Below are 18,507 nucleotides of genomic sequence, written 5' to 3' on the forward strand. Positions count from 1 at the left end.
ATCCTTATCATTTATCTCTGTATATAGGGAGCTCCCCCTAGTGTTGACTGCAGACAGAATCTTATCATGTATCTCTGTATACAGGAAGCTCCCCCTAGTGGTGGCCACAGACAGAATCTTATCATGTATCTCTGTATACAGGGAGCTCCCCCTAGTGGTGAATGCAGACAGAATCTTATCATGTATCTCTTTATACAGGGAGCTCCCCCTAGTGGTGGCTGCAGACAGAATCTTATCATGTATCTCTGTATACAGGGAGCTCCCCCTAGTGGTGGCTGCAGACAGAATCTTATCATGTATCTCTGTATACAGGGAGCTCCCCCTAGTGGTGGCAACAGACAGAATCTTATCATGTATCTCTGTATACAGGGAGCTCCCCCTAGTGGTGGCCACAGGCAGAATCTTATCATGTACAGTATCTCAGTATACAGGGAGCTCCCCCTAGTGGTGGCTGCAGACAGAATCTTATCATGTATCTCTGTATACAGGGAGCTCCCCCTAGTAGTGGCTGCAGATAGAATCTTATCATATTTTCTCTGTATACAGGGAGCTCCCCCTATTGGTGGCTGCAGACAGAATCTTATCATGTATCTCTGTATATAGGGAGCTCCCCCTAGTGGGGGCTGAAGACAGAATCTAATCATGTATCTCTGTATACAGGGAGCTCCCCCTAGTGGTGACTGCAGACAGGATCTCATCATGTATCTGTTTACAGGGAGCTCCCCCTAGTGGTGACTGCAGACAGAATCTTATCATGTTTCTCTGTATACAGGGAGCTCCCCCTAGTGGGGGCTGAAGACAGAGTCTTATCATGTATCTCTGTATACAGGGAGCTCCCCCTAGTGGGGGCTGAAGACAGAATCTTATCATGTATCTCTGTATACAGGGAGCTCCCGTTAGTGGTGGCTGCAGACAGAATCCTATCATGTATCTCTGTATCTCTGTATACAGGGTGCTCCCCCTAGTGTTGGCTGCAGACAGAATCTTATCATGTATCTCTGTATACAGGGAGCTCCCCCTAGTGGTGGCTGCAGACAGAATCTTATCATGTATCTCTGTATACAGGGAGCTCCCCCTAGTGGTGGCTGCAGACAGAATCTTATCATGTATCTCTGTATACAGGGAGCTCCCCCTAGTGGTGGCTGCAGACAGAATCTTATCATGTATCTCTGTATACAGGGAGCTCCCCCTAGTGGTGGCTGCAGACAGAATCTTATCATGTATCTCTGTATACAGGGAGCTCCCCCTAGTGGTGGCTGCAGACAGAATCTTATCATGTATCTCTGTATACAGGGAGCTCCCCCTAGTGGTGGCTGCAGACAGGATGTTATCATGTATCTCTGTATACAGGGAGCTCCCCCTAGTGGTGGCTGCAGACAGAATCTTATCATGTATCTCTGTATACAGGGAGCTCCCCCTAGTGGTGGCTGCAGACAGGATGTTATCATGTATCTCTGTATACAGGGAGCTCTCCCTAGTGGTGACTGCAGACAGAATCTTATCATTATCTCTGTATACAGGGAGCTCCTCCTAGTGGTGACTGCAGACAGAATCTTGTATCTCTGTATACAGTGAGCTTCCCCTAGAGGTGGCTGCAGACAGGATCTTATCATGTTTTTCTGTATACAGGGAGCTCCCCCTAGTGGTGGCTGCAGACAGGATCTTATCATGTATTTCTGAATACAGGGAGCTCCACCTAGTGGGGGCTGCAGCCAAGATCTCATCATGTATCTGTGAATACAGGGAGCTCCCCCTAGTGGCGGCTACAGAAAGAATATTATCATGTATCTCTGTTAACAGGGAGCTCCCCCTAGTGATGGCTGCACATAGAATCATATCATGTATCTCTGTATACAGGGAGCTCCCCCTTGTGGTGGCTGCAGACAGAATCTTATCATGTATCTCTGTATACAGGGAGCTCCCCCTAGTGGTGGCTGCAGACAGAATCTTATCATGTATCTCTGTATACAGGGATTTCCCCCTAGTGGTGGGCACAGACAGAATCTTATCATGTATCTCTGTATACAGGGCGCTCACCCTAGTGGTGGATGCAGACAGAATGTTATCATGTATCTCTGTATACAGGGAGTTCCCCCTAGTGGTGGCCACAGACAGAATCTTATCATGTATCTCTGTATACAGGGCGCTCCCCCTAGTGGTGGATGCAGACAGAATGTTATCATGTATCTCTGTATACAGGGAGCTCCCCCTTGTGGTGGCTGCAGACAGGATCTTATCATGTATCTCTGTATACAGGGAGCTCCCCCTAGTGGTGACTGCAGACAGAATCTTGTATCTCTGTATACAGTGAGCTTCCCCTAGAGGTGGCTGCAGACAGGATCTTATCATGTTTTTCTGTATACAGGGAACTCCCCCTAGTGGTGGCTGCAGACAGGATCTTATCATGTATTTCTGAATACAGGAATCTCCATCTAGTGGGGGCTGCAGCCAGGATCTCATCATGTATCTGTGAATACAGTGAGCTCCCCCTAGTGGCGGCTGCAGAAAGAATATTATCATGTATCTCTGTTAACAGGGAGCTCCCCCTAGTGATGGCTGCACATAGAATCGTATCATGTATCTCTGTATACAGGGAGATCCCCGTTGTGGTGGCTGCAGACAGAATCTTATCATGTATCTCTGTATACAGGGAGCTCCCCCTAGTGGTGGCTGCAGACAGAATCTTATCATGTATCTCTGTATACAGGGAGCTCCCCCTTGTGGTGGCTGCAGACAGAATCTTATCATGTATCTCTGTATACAGGGCGCTCCCCCTAGTGGTGGATGCAGACAGAATGTTATCATTTATCTCTGTATACAGGGAGCTCCCCCTTGTGGTGGCTGCAGACAGAATCTTATCATGTATATCTGTATACAGGGAGCTCCCCCTAGTGGTGGCCACAGACAGAATCTTATCATGTACAGTATCTCTGTATACAGGGACCTCCCCCTAGTGTTGACTGCAGACAGAATCTTATCATGTGTTGCTGTACACAAGGAGCTCCCCCTAGTCGTGGATGCAGACAGAATCTTATCATGTGTTACTGTATACAGGGAGCTCCCCCTATTGGTGGCTGCAGACAGAATCTTATCATGTATCTCTGTATGCAGGGAGCACCCCCTAGTGGTGACTGCAGAAAGGATCTCATCATGTATCTCTGTATAGAGGGAGCCCCCCCTAGTGGTAGCCTTAGACAGATCCTTATCATTTATCTCTGTATATAGGGAGCTCCCCCTAGTGTTGACTGCAGACAGAATCTTATCATGTATCTCTGTATACAGGAAGCTCCCCCTAGTGGTGGCCACAGACAGAATCTTATCATGTATCTCTGTATACAGGGAGCTCCCCCTAGTGGTGAATGCAGACAGGATCTTATCATGTATCTCTGTATACAGTGAGCTCCCCCTAGTGGTGGCTGCAGACAGGATCTCATCATGTATCTCTGAATACAGGGAGCTCCCTCTAGTGGTGGCTGTAGACAGATGATTAGGAGCTCTGAATTTCTCTAACCACCCCGCTACACCCCTTTCCTAAAAATATATATATATATATATATATATATATATATATATATCAAAATTATTCCGCTCACAATGTTGTGTTTGATAGTAGTATCAGTTTTACTTTCACTCTCTTCATTTCAACATATAAAGAGTGTAGCGTAGGAAGCAGATTCTGGCACAATCGCCTTCGCAGCGGCAGCTTCATTGCAACATCTTGATTTCGGCTGCACAAAACAGTTAAGGTTGTTTTCTTTTTTGGTCAATTATGTGATGATAATAATAATAACGATTTCTACAACCCACACTGGAAATTTGGACATGTGGCTGCGGGTTCTTACGGAAACCAAGGAATACAGCAGAGCCCTGTATATTCCAAGATGTCTGCAAACATTGAATATATAAGAAATATATACAGTATCCGCATAAAATCAGGGAACTTAGTGCATAAAATTCATGAGAACCCACAAGCAGCGACAAGGTGACCGCTCTCTGGTGTATCCAAAAGGAGCATCAATTAAAAACAGCCCCTGTAAATCTATAGGTAATAATATAGGGGGGCTATGATAGGTAATAATATAGGGGGGCTATGATAGGTAATAATATAGGGGGGCTGTGATGGGTAATAATATAGGGGGGCTGTGATGGGTAATAATATAGGGGTGTGTGATAGGTAATAATATAGGGGTGTGTGATGGGTAATAATATAGGGGGGCTGTGATGGGTAATAATATAAGGGGGCTGTGATGGGTAATAATATAGGGGGGCTGTGATGGGTAATAATATAAGGGGGCTGTGATGGGTAATAATATAGGGGGGCTGTGATGGGTAATAATATAGGGGGGCTGTGATGGGTAATAATATAGGGGGGCTGTGATGGGTAATAATATAGGGGGGCTGTGATAGGTAATATGGGGGGGTGTGATAGGGAATTATTATGGGGGGGTGTGATAGGTAATAATATAGGGGGGGCTGTGATGGGTAATAATATAGGGGGGGCTGTGATGGGTAATAATATAGGGGGGCTGTGATGGGTAATAATAGGCGGGATGTGTTAGGTACTAATATAGGGGGGCTGTGCTTGGTAGTATAGGGGGACTGTCAGAGGGAATAAAGGGGGGGAAGTTAAAGGTAATTATATAGAGGGGCTCTGATAGGGAATTATATTAGGGGACGATGTCAAATGTCATATCAGAGGCAATTTATAAGCCCCCGATATAAGTTTGCTATATTGGGTACATTTATGGGGTACTGTGTTCAGCTTCATTGTTGCTTGCAGAGGGTCCCGGCTATTGGGCGCTGTTATATGGCAGCCTCCATGATGGGGGCACTAATATGTCATTTCATAGCGGCCGATGAGCCCAGGCTCTTTTCTCTCTTGATACATTTTCTGGAAATCATTAATTTTACTCAGTATAATAAGACGGGAAGAAAATAAATGATGCTGAAGAAGATGGTGATGATGATGGTGGTTGTGATTCTCTAGATGTCACATGACCTAAATGCCATGTGATGAGACGTCATACTGTGGGGGTGAATATGGATGTGAAACCATTAACCCTGTGTGGTCAGTGGATGTCACAGTCACACGGAGCCGCTGATTTCCCCGCGGATTACCTCACATGGTGGATTTCAATACATGTCCCAATATGAGAAGTGTAGGGGGCGATTACAGCCGTATAATCACTGGGGGTCTCCCTGTGCGGAATCTTTTTTTTGTTACATTTTACTTTTGTCTGATTGCGAAATATTCAGAAATATTCAAGCAGGAATTTACAAAAGATAAAACCTGCGATAAAGCAACAGATCAGCCTCATCCCATCAACCTTACATGGGGCTTCTGCTACTTCTCCATGTCAGGTATTCCATAGAGACGACTCCGGAGAGACCACACAATATCTCACCGTTGCCGTCACTCTGTCAGGATTTCGTCAGGGATTCACGAGCACAGGATCCCCACTACTCACTACGGAGGTATCAGCAAGTGACCAGTGAGCGTATGGCGTCACACCTCTGGATTCCAACGCATGGAATATGTGTTTATGCCCTCCGAACGGTCACTGTCAGCTTCACGATAGCATGATTATTAATATTATTCGCTGCCACCACCGGCCGGGTTTGAAATATAATACAGGCCTGGCCGGACGCCTGCGTTCTGGTAGCGTATGGCTTTGGGTAAGGGAACGATTACAGTACAAAAGAAACAGAACTATTAAATTTTATATTTAATCCAAAAGGGGAGGCAGTGTTTAGGAGACAATACAATACATATAGAAGAATGATGAAAGGTGTCAGTAAATCCGCACAAGCTAAAAACAGACGCGTTTTGTGGAGGTCCCGTCCACTTCTTCAAGTGTATAGCTTAAGAGAAGTTAGCAGCAGAGAACATATATATCATGGTAAGTGAAAAAATGAAATGCCTCTAGACCACGGAGGTATCTGATAGTTGGTCGACATTATTTAGTCATTTTTTTTTTTCATTTTTTTTTTTTTTAGGAGGGATACAACTGTATGAACACATTACCAAGGATTAGCATAATTAAAGTGTATGTTCATGGTGTAACCCTGACCAGTTTACGCATATGCTTCCTATCTTGTCCGTGTCCCTATTGTTAGGATGAAATATAAATATGCTTCACCAATAAAGCCAAAGCAGTCATTAAATTAACTGCATCAAGAGGAAAGGGTATGACGGTATTTTGTGACGGAATCAACACTTGTGCAACGTGTGTTGCAGTACAGTCTGAAATAGTTTTGCTCCATTAGGGGGTGATAACCCGGAAAATGAAGAATTGAGCTGACATGGCCTGCTCTCTTCTATGTTTTTGATGATTGCGGATCGCACTGGAATGTTGAGCCACCGGGCAGCCGTCCCAATGGGCACCGGCATCGACCCCACAGCCGCAATAAGCCAGCGATTCCCAGTAACAGATCTTATTCTCTTATTCTCTTTGTTGGCGTTATGATTATAGAGCAGATTAGGATTGGGATTATGATAGGGTTAGGTTATGGTTGGGGTTAGGATTAGGGTCGTGTTATGATTAGGGTTAGGCTATGGTTGGGGTTAAGATTAGGGTCGGGTTAGGATTGTAGTATGGTTAAGGTTCTGATTAGGATTCATATGGTTGGGTGTAGGATTGGGGTTATGACTATGATTAGGATTGGAATTAGGATTGGGTTATGGTTGGGATTACAATTGTGTTATAATTAGGATTGGGAATTGGATTGGGTTATGATTGGGATTAGGATTGGGTTATGGTCGGGATTGGGATTGGGTTATGGTCGGGATTAGGATTGGGTTATGGTCGGGATTAGGATTGGGTTATGGTTAGGATTAGGATTGGGTTATGGTCGGGATTAGGATTGGATTATAGTTGGGATTAGGATTGGGTTATGGTTGGGATTAGGGTTGGGATTAGGATTGGGTTATGGTTAGGATTAGGATTGGGTTATGGTTAGGATTAGGTTATGGTTTGGATTAGGATTGGGTTATGATTTGGAATTAGGATTGAGTTATGTTTCCTCGGCATCACCAAAACCTGGCTCACCCCCTCTGACACAGCCTCTGCAGCTGCACTCTCATACGGTGGATTCCACCTTTCCCACACTCCCCGCCCCACGACAAGCATAGTGGAGGAGTAGGGTTTCTCCTGTCAGATAACTGCTCCTTCACCCAAATCCCACTGCCGCCCTCCGTTACTATCCCCTCTTTTGAAGTGCACTGTGTGTGCATCTACTCCCCCTCCAACCTCCAGCTGGCTGTCTTCTACCGCACAAAGAGCCAGCCACTACCTTCTATGACCAGTTCGCCACCTGGCTGCTTCATTTCCTTTCTGCTGAGATCCCCATTATCATCATGAGCGACTTCAATATCCCCACTGACACTTCCCTCTCAGGTGTCTCTAAGCTTCTATCTCTCACTTCTACCTTCGGCCTTGCTCAATGGTCTTCCGCAGCTACTCACAAAGATGGCCACACACTGGACCTTATCTTCACCCCCCTCTGTTCCCTATCTAACCTCTCTAACTCACCTCTCCCTCTTTCTGACCACAACCTACTTACATTCTCTACCCTCTCCTCTCCAGGGCCACAATCCCCACTCCACAAACTTGCACACCCTCGCAGAAATTTTAAACACCTTGACCTACTCTCACTCTCTGAATCCCTTCTCCCTCTTACAGACATTTGTTCCTTACACAATGCAGATGTTGCTGCCACTTTATATAACACCACAATAACTGCAGCTCTTAATTCGGTCGCCCCCCCTCACACATACTGTACCAAAAATCGCACAATCAACAAGCAACCCTGGAACACCAACCTGACTAAAGAACTGAGGCGGGCTTCCAGGGTTGCTGAGCAGAGAAGGAAAAGGTCCCACTCCAATGAGCACTTTATCGCATTCAAATAGTCCCTCACTACTTTGAAGTCCACCCTCACTGCAGCAAAACAAACCTACTTCTCATTTATCATGTTCTCCCTGTCTCATAACGCTAAACAGCTATTCAACACTTTCAATTCTCTCCTCCATCCTCCAGCGCCTCCTCCCTGTCCTCTCATCTCAGCTGAAGACTTTGCCTCATTCTTCAAACAGAAGATTGACATCAGACAAAGCTTATGCCTAAAGTCCCCACAGCCCATACTCATATCTACTCAACCCTCCTCCTCCAAAACCAACTTCTCCACCATTACAGAAGATCAACTTTCCTCTTTCCTCTCCAAATCACACCTCACCACCTGCGAACTTGACCCACTCCCGTCCCACCTCATCCCTAATCTTACCACAGTCTTCATCCCATCCCTAACCCACCTCTTCAACCTGTCACTAACAACTGGTGTCTTCCCCTCATGCTTCAAACATGCCTCAATCACACCCATCCTCAAAAAAACCTCCCTTGACCCATCCTCTCTGTCTAGCTATCACCCTATATCATTTATCCCGTATGCCTCAAAACTACTGGAACAACAAGTTCATATTGAACTGTCCTCCCACATCTCCTCCTGCTCCCTCTTTGACAGCTTACAATCTGGCTTCCGACCGGATCACTCCACTGAAACTGCCCTGACCAAAGTCACCAACGACCTACTGACCGCCATATCCAAGCAACACTACTCTATCCTCCTCTTCCTGGACCTGTCATCTGCCTTCGACACAGTGGACCATTCCCTCTTACTACAGACTCTCTCATCTATCGGCATCACAGACTTGGCCCTATCCTGGATCTCCTCATACCTAACAGACCGGACATTCAGTGTCTCCCACTCACTCACCACCTCCTCATCTCACCCCCTATCTGTCGGTGTCCCCCAAGGTTCAGTCCTGGGACCTCTGCTCTTCTCCATCTACACCTTCGGCCTGGGACAGCTCAGAGTCTCACGGCTTTCATTATCACCTCTATGCTGATGACACACAGATCTACCTCTCTGGACCCGATATCACCTCCTTACTAACCAAAATCCCACAATGTCTGTCCGCTATTTCATCCTTCTTCTCTGCCAGATTTATAAAAGATAACATGGATAAAACAGAGTTCATCATCTTTCCACCATCTCACTCAACCCCTCCATCTGACCTATCTATCAATGTCAATGGCTGTTCACTCTCCCCAGTCCCACAAGCTCGCTGCCTTGGGGTAACCCTGGACTCTCATCTCTCTTTCAGACCACATATCCAAGCCCTTTCCCCTTCCTGTCGACTCCAACTCAAAAATATCTCCCGGATCCGCACATTCCTCAACAACGAATCTGCAAAAACCCTAGTGCATGCCCTCATCATCTCTCGCCTCGACTACTGCAACCTCCTGCTCTGTGGCCTCCCCTCTAACACTCTTGGACCCCTCCAATCTATCCTAAACTCTGCTGCCCGACTAACCCACCTGTCCCCCTGCTATTCCCCGGCCTCTCTTCTCTGTCAATCTCTTCACTGGCTCCCCATTGCTCAGAGACTCCAGTTCAAAACCCTAACCATGGCATACAAAGCTATCCACAACCTGTCTCCTTCATACATCTGTGACCTAGTCTCCCGTTACATACCCGCACGCAACCTCCGATCCTCACAAGATCTCCTTCTCTACTCCCCTCTTATCTCCTCTTCCCAAAATCGCATACAAGATTTCTCCCGTGCATCCCCCTACTCTGGAACTCTCTACCCCAACACATCAGACTCTCGCCTACCGTGGAAACCTTTAAAAGGAGCCTGAAGACCCACCTCTTCCGACAAGCCTACAACCTGCAGTAACCATCGCTCCACCATACCGCTGCATGACCAGCTCTACCCTCACCTACTGTATCCTCACCCATCCCTTGTAGACTGTGAGCCCTCGAGGGCAGGGTCCTCGCTCCACCATACCGCTGCACGACCAGCTCTACCCTCACCTACTGTATCCTCACCCATCCCCTGTAGACTGTGAGTCCTCGCGGGCAGGGTCCTCGCTCCACCATACCGCTGCACGACCAGCTCTACCCTCACCTACTGTATCCTCACCCATCCCCTGTAGACTGTGAGCCCCCCCGGGCAGGGTCCTCGCTCCACCATACCGCTGCACGACCAGCTCTACCCTCACCTACTGTATCCTCACCCATCCCTTGTAGACTGTGAGCCCTCGCGGGCAGGGTCCTCGCTCCACCATACCGCTACACGACCAGCTCTATCCTCACCTACTGTATCCTCACCCATCCCTTGTAGACTGTGAGCCCTCGCGGGCAGGGTCCTCGCTCCACCATACCGCTGCACGACCAGCTCTACCCTCACCTACTGTATCCTCACCCATCCCCTGTAGACTGTGAGCCCTCGCGGGCAGGGTCCTCACTCCTCCATACCGCTACACAACCAGCTCTACCCTCACCTACTGTATCCTCACCCATCCCCTGTAGACTGTGAGCCCTCGCGGGCAGGGTCCTCGCTGCACCATACCGCTGCACAACCAGCCCTACCCTCACCTACTGTATCCTCACCCATCCCCTGTAGATTGTGAGCCCTCGTGGGCAGGGTCCTCGCTCCACCATACCTCTGCACGACCAGCTCTACCCTCACCTACTGTATCCTCACCCATCCCTTGTTGACTGTGAGCCCTCGCGGGCAGGGTCCTCTCTCCACCATACCGCTGCACGACCAGCTCTACCCTCACCTACTGTATCCTCACCCATCCCCTGTAGACTGTGAGCCCTCGCGGGCAGGGTCCTCACTCCTCCATACCGCTACACAACCAGCTCTACCCTCACCTACTGTATCCTCACCCATCCCCTGTAGACTGTGAGCCCTCGTGGGCAGGGTCCTCGCTCCACCATACCTCTGCACGACCAGCTCTACCCCCACCTACTGTATCCTCACCCATCCCCTGTAGACTGTGAGCCCTCGCGGGCAGGGTCCTCGCTCCTCCTGTACCAATCGTCGTTGCATTTTTGTTCAAGATTATTGTAATTGTTTTTGCTATGTATATCCCTATCACATGTAAAGTGCCATGGAATAAATGGCGCTATAGTAATAAATAATAATAATGCTTGGGATTAGGATTGGGTTAAGGTTAGGGTTACAATTAGTCGGATTATACTCAGGACTGGGTTTGGGGTTTGCTCCAGTTTGAGGTTTCGGCCCCTGGCGACTTGGAGGAACCTGAGGTTTTGTAATTGAAGTTTCCATTGTCTTTATTCCAGTGACATGGGGGCGTCTGCGCTGATCACTTCTGCTTTCCAGAAATTACCTAAAGTGCAGCACAGCCGCTGTACAGGGAGGGCGGAGGTGTCCGGCCATTATAGCGACCGCTGGTCTGTAATATTCTCCGTCCTGGGTATGGCAGCCACAGACAGGACCGAACTGGGTCTGAAATTCTGCCATGACATTTCTTAAAGCACACTGCCCATGTGGTGGTCTCCCCACCGCCTCCTCCCTAGATGGGGGTCTTCATGACAAATACATGCTGCACAGTACCACTTCTCCTGTCCTGTACATACCCACTACACAGTACCACTTCTCCTGTATATATACAGTGCACAGTACCACTCCTCCTGTCCTGTATATATACAGTGCACAGTGCCACTCCTCCTGTATATATACACTGCATAGTACCACTTCTCCTGTCCTGTACATATACACTACACAGTACCACTTCTCCTGTCCTGTATATATAGACTGCACAGTACCCCTCCTCCTGTCCAGTACATATACACTACACAGTACCACTTCTCCTGTCCTGTATATATAGACTGCACAGTACCACTCCTCCTGTCCTGTATATATATACTGCACAGTACCACTCCTCCTGTCCTGTATATATACACTGCACAGTACCACTCCTCCTGTCCTGTATATATACACAGCACAGTACCACTCCTCCTGTCCTGTATATATACACTGCACAGTATCACTCCTCCTGTCCTGTATATATACACTGCACAGTGCCACTCTTCCTGTCCTGTATATATACACTGCACAGTATCACTCCTCCTGTCCTGTATATATACACTGCACAGTACCCCTCCTCCTGTCCTGTATATATACACTGCACAGTGCCACTCTTCCTGTCCTGTATATATACACTGCACAGTATCACTCCTCCTGTCCTGTATATATACACTGCACAGTACCCCTCCTCCTGTCCTGTATATATACACTGCACAGTACCCCTCCTCCTGTCCTGTATATATACACTGCACAGTACCCCTCCTCCTGTCCTGTATATATACACTGCACAGTACCACTCCTCCTGTCCTGTATATGTACACTGCACAGTACCACTTCTCCTGTCCTGTATATATACACTGCACAGTACCACTCCTCCTGTATATATACACTGCACAGTACCACTCCTCCTGTATATATACACTGCACAGTACCACTCCTCCTGTATATATACACTGCACAGTACCGCTCCTCCTGTCCTGTATATATACACTGCACAGTACCACTCCTCCTGTATATATACACTGCACAGTACCACTCCTCCTGTATATATACACTGCACAGTACCACTCCTCCTGTCCTGTATATATACACTGCACAGCACCACTCCTCCTGTCCTGTATATATACACTGCACAGTACCACTCCTCCTGTCCTGTATATATACACTGCACAGTACCACTCCTCCTGTCCTGTATATATACACTGCACAGTACCACTCCTCCTGTCCTGTATATATACACTGCACAGTACCACTCCTCCTGTATATATACACTGCACAGTACCACTCCTCCTGTATATATACACTGCACAGTACCACTCCTCCTGTATATATACACTGCACAGTACCGCTCCTCCTGTCCTGTATATATACACTGCACAGTACCACTCCTCCTGTATATATACACTGCACAGTACCACTCCTCCTGTATATATACACTGCACAGTACCACTCCTCCTGTCCTGTATATATACACTGCACAGCACCACTCCTCCTGTCCTGTATATATACACTGCACAGTACCACTCCTCCTGTCCTGTATATATACACTGCACAGTACCACTCCTCCTGTCCTGTATATATACACTGCACAGCACCACTCCTCCTGTCCTGTATATATACACTGCACAGTACCACTCCTCCTGTCCTGTATATATACACTGCACAGCACCACTCCTCCTGTCCTGTATATATACACTGCACAGTACCACTCCTCCTGTCCTGTATGTATACACTGCACAGTACCACTCCTCCTGTCCTGTATATATACACTGCACAGTACCACTCCTCCTGTCCTGTATATATACACTGCACAGTACCACTCCTCCTGTCCTGTATATATACACTGCAGGTCTTTTTTTATTGATAGAATAAGTACAGTACATGACAGAACAATAATACATTACAGGACACCGAACATAAGAACAAAACAAGACGACAAATCACAGAAAATAGAAACAAAATAAATCCCCCCAGGAATATATACATATACAAGAAATAAATATTATAAAACCTATAAAACCCCCGGCCCAGCTTCATTCATGCTACTATATACAATCCCACACAACGCTCACACCGTCCTATATACACATAAAACACCGTCCTATATACAAGATTATATACAATAAAACACTAAACCTAATATAACGTATATACAACCGGGAACTAACACTAACCTACTGGTCCCACTGCCTGACCTTAGTCACCCCCTTACCGCACCTCATTCACACCACAGAAAACCAAAAATAACAATATATACAATAGTGACATAGACAATTTTTTTTTTATTTTATATATATATATTTTTTGTAATTTTTAATATATATACATAAAACACAGACCTACACTAACTATCCCGCCACCCCTGATCCAGCTCTGGCCACAAAGTTCAGGATTACTCCGAGCTAGGATCAGGCCCCAAAGTTCTTCCCCAGGCGGGGCCTGGACCAGGCCAGATCAGTCCTCTTATCACCGCTGATGAAGACCCCCCCCCCCAAATCCCCCACCCAACCTAACTAAAACCCTCTATTATACATTATATACAATATATACAGAACACAACCTACACACTCACCATCCAAGGCTCAAGTTCGATGCCGGCAAACCTTCTATTCAGGAGACAGAAATACAAAACAAAAATCTAGGGTGGAAAGACATCAGCCCACCACCAGGATATAGGAGTACTACCGGACTAAGGCACCCTGAAGGAAAAGCCCCTCCAGAGACGGGCCGCCCTCCGGGCACCCAGTCCTTCATCCTCCAGAGAACGTACCTTCACCAGGTCACCTAGGATGTTCCTACAGACTTCATCTACATGGAGGATTTTACTCTGCGTCGAGACTAAAACTCGTGCGTTCCACGTGAAATACCTGACCACTGCGCTGACTATGAATAAAGTGTCTCGGTCCCTTCTCCCAAGGTCTCCGAACGCTCCATAGGCCCACCCGGCGTAGGACAGAGTAGCCAGCCGCGGCCAACCAATGGAGGCCCCCACCCTGTTGTACACCTCTGTATTAAAGGGACAATGAAGCAGGAAGTGCTCCATGCTTTCCAGCACGTTAGCACAAGCCTCACGGGGGCAATTCCTGTCCTCGGAGCTCCTCAACTTCAAATTGTCCCTCACATACAGCTTACCATGGAAGCAGCGCCAAGTCAAGTCCCAGTACTTCTCGGGGATCCTGCTAGAATTTAACAAACTCAACCCAACCTCCAGATCCCGACTTGGGCAGTCTTTGAGGGCCAATGGACTCTGAAAATGAGAAAGCAAGACCCTCATATCGAGGAGTTTCCTCGGGAGGGACCTCACCTCCCACATTCCCAGACCCCACCGGCGGATCATTTTCAGAACCGGGGTAACATAAGTCGGGAGATGCCCGTGTGGTGTGCGAAGATCCTTCAATCTTCCCCCTGTCTCCCATTCCTGGAAGAAAGGCTGAAACCATCCCTTGCAGGAGAATACCCACGGAGGAGCCCTCTCTTTCCAGAGGTTTGCCACGTTCACTTTCAAGAAGGTGTTCACTAGGAACACCACGGGGTTCACCATATTCAAACCCCCTAGTCTCCTCGTGCGGTAAGTGACCTCCCGCTTGACTAGGTTCAGTCTGTTCCCCCATATCATCTGGAAAAACAGACTGTAGACCCGTGTCCAGAGAGGCTCTGGCAAGACGCAGACGCTGCCCAGGTAGATTAGCAAGGGGAGCAGGAAAGCTTTGCACAGGCCAACCCTTTCCCTCAGGGTCAAAGACCAACCCCTCCATTGGTCCACTCTTTGGGCGACACCTTTGATTCTGCCTTCCCAGTTTTTCGTGGGGCCATGTTCTTGGGGTTCGGGGAGGGTGTCCGGAAGATCAAACCCGGGATCTCCGCCTCCCAGCCAGAGACTCTCACACTTATCCTGGTTGACCTTGGACCCGGATGCCTCCGAGTAGCGCTCCACTTCTGACATCACCACCACTGCCTCCTCTTGTGAAGAAACAAAGACGGTGACATCGTCCGCGTAGGCCACCACTCTCAGGATAGCCTCCGGCGCCGCTCCGCCCATCCGCACCCCCGCCAACGGTCCACAATCGATCCTTGTGAGGAAGGGATCGATCGCAAACGCGTAAAGCAAAGGGCTAAGAGGACAGCCCTGACGGACACCGGATCCTGCCCCGAAAGGTCGTCCAATCCACCCATTCACCAGAGGGAAAGTCTCAGCCCCTGCATACAAGGTCTTAAGCCAGTCCACAAACCCTCCAGGCAGACCATACCTCAAAAGAGTGGACCAGAGGTACTCGTGGTTAACCAGATCAAAGGCTTTTGCCTGATCCAGGGTCAGCAAGAACCCCTTCCAGAGGCCCGCCCTGCCTTGCTCCACGGCCTCTCGGACACCTAGAACAGGACTAAAAGTGCTACGGCCAGGAACGCAACAGTGCTGAACCTCCAAAAGGAGTCGGGGTGCAAACTTCACCAGTCTGTTGAAAAGTATCTTAGCCAAAATCTTCCTGTCCACATTGAGAAGTGCTATGGGACGCCAGTTCTCAATGCGTGACGGATCCTTACCCTTTGACAAAATGATCAAAGCTGACTTCCTTAATGATCTCGGCAGAGTGCCCGAGGAGAGACACTCGTTAAACACCTGAGTCAAGAGGGGGACCAAAGAGTCCCTAAAGGTCCTAAAGAACTCGGATGTTAAGCCATCCGGACCTGGCGACTTTTTGGGCCTAAGCCCATCGATCGCCAGTCTCACTTCCTCTTCTTTGATCGCTTCTGCCAAATCGCCGAGCGAGAGGTCAGCCCCTGGCTCAGGAACAGATTCAGCCAGGAAAGCCGACATCCCGTCACTATCAAGCTCCCTCCTTCCCAAGAGGTGCGAGTAGTAGGAACTGACGACCTCCAAGATCCCTGATCTGGACCTTCTCAGGGACCCCGTACTGTCCACCAGCCCCGTCACTATCTTACTATTCACTGACATCTTACAGTTTCTGTAAGGGTCGGGCGAGCAGTACTTCCCGTAGTCCCTCTCGAAAACCAAAGATGCGTGCCTATCGTACTGACACCTCTTCAGCAAGGACTTCACTCTGGAGATCTCCTCGCGGCTACCTCCAGCTTCCAATAGCCTCTTCCCATCCGAGGAGTCTCTGTAACGTTCAGAGAAAACATAATCAAACAGTGATCGGAGAACTCCACCTCCACAACCGACAACGGGGAAGAGACGGCCTCCTCCTTCAAATAAAACCTGTCTAGCCTAGACCTGCACTGACTACCTCTAAAAAAGGTGAATCCCGTGTCGCCCAGGTTGTGCCGGATGTGGACATCCACCAAGCGAGCCTCACTCACTATCCTGTTTAACGCGACGCAGTCATAAGCCAGCCGGTCTCCGGAACCTCCTCTATTACAGGATCTCGTGACATTGTTGAAATCCCCTCCGAAGACCACCTGCCGACTCGAAAATAAAAAAGGTTTGATCTTCAGGAAGAGACATTTGCGGTCCCACTTGGACTGGGAACCATAGATGTTAATGAGCCGAAGCTCTTGTCCCCCCATGGAGACATCTAGGATCAAGCATCTCCCTATTTCTAATTCGATCACTCGTCTGCATTCAACCGCTGCGGTCTTAAAAAGGACCGCCACCCCGCTATACGGCTCGGCCGCAAGAGACCAGTAGGAGGGCCCATGCCTCCACTCCCGCCTTGCTTTATGCAAGGTTGATATATCGGTCAACCTGGTCTCCTGCAAAAACAAAATGTCGGCGTCAAGTTGGCCGAGAAAATGAAAGGCCGTGTACCTTGCCGCATCTGACTTTATGCTGCAAACATTAATAGTTGCCAGCGTCAACGGGGTGGGTGCCGCCATCATGATTGATTGAATTAGATAGCCTTTTTCTTCCCACCACTGACAGTCCCAACCTCTTCCTCCGATAATGACGGGTTTTTAGTGCGCTTAAGACAAACAGACTCGTCCATTCTCTTCTTACATACATTCTTGCCCTCGTCTGGTGGTCCTGGGTTAGTCGTCCCCCCAGAGGGCTTTGTATTTGCCCCCCGAGAGGAAGACCCAGCCATCTCCTGAGCCCCAACCACTTTGTCCGCAACCTCCGGCCCCGGGTCCCCACTTCCCCCCTCCAGAGGGAGGTCCTGGAGAGCCCCGAACCGGTTGGAGAGATCCACCAGAGGGGGGGCGGCTGAACCCTCCAATGGCGCTTGGATCACGGCCAGAGAGTCAGAGGGGTCGCACTCCAAAGAGGCAGCTCGAGACCTGGTCCCCCTCCTACCTCTGGCCGTTTTCCTGTTACCCTTTTTCTTTTTCTGTGACCACTCCCCCTCTCCCTCATCTAGACTGTCACCAGAAGAGGGTTCCTGGGAAGACGTGGCGTCCTGTCGCTCTTCCCTTTCAAGTCTCTTGACTTCCTCGCTCAATTCGCTGTCTTTAGGATCCTCAGCTGCAAGTGAAGTACCTGGGTCAGAGTTTAGGGACATTACTCCCTGCCCCCTGTCCCCACGGCGCTTCTCCTGCCGCCTGATGGTGGATGGCGGCAGCTTGCTCCTCACCGGTTCCCTGCCTCCCCCGCCCCTACTGGTCCCTTCACCGGCAAGATTAGTCCCGGCTTTCGCCTGTCCCGCACTCGCCGCTTTCAGGACCACATTGGCGAAGGAACGCGGACAGCGACTGAACGGGTGACCGAGGTCACCACACAAGTTACACCTAATCCTGCGACAGGCAGCAGCAAGATGACCAAGGTCCCCACACAGTGCGCATTTCTGGGTGGTACACTGCGCACTGAAGTGTGTGGGGCTACCGCACCTGTGACAGACCTTAGGCTGCCCCCAGTAGAAAATCAAGATCCTATCCCTCCCCAAAAAGGTTGAGGAGGGGAAATGGGTAACAGTGTTTCCCGAAACCTTCAATCTCACCATGAAGGTCCAGGCCCCTGAGCAGATACCATGGTCATCCAGATTCTTTTCAGGAATATTGGTGACCTCTCCGTATCGACTCACCCAGGTGGTAATGTCCATACAGGAAAGCGACTCGTTACTAGTCAAAACGGTCACTTTCCTGACTGAATCTTGGCGGGTTATTGCCAAGGGAAAGAGACCATGCCATTTGGGGCGACTCCGAGCCAGCTCATG

The sequence above is a fragment of the Phyllobates terribilis genome, unplaced genomic scaffold (assembly GCF_046119375.1).
Source record: "Phyllobates terribilis strain yellow unplaced genomic scaffold, ASM4611937v1 Scaffold_14__1_contigs__length_39327217, whole genome shotgun sequence".
NCBI classification, from domain to species: domain Eukaryota; kingdom Metazoa; phylum Chordata; class Amphibia; order Anura; family Dendrobatidae; genus Phyllobates; species Phyllobates terribilis.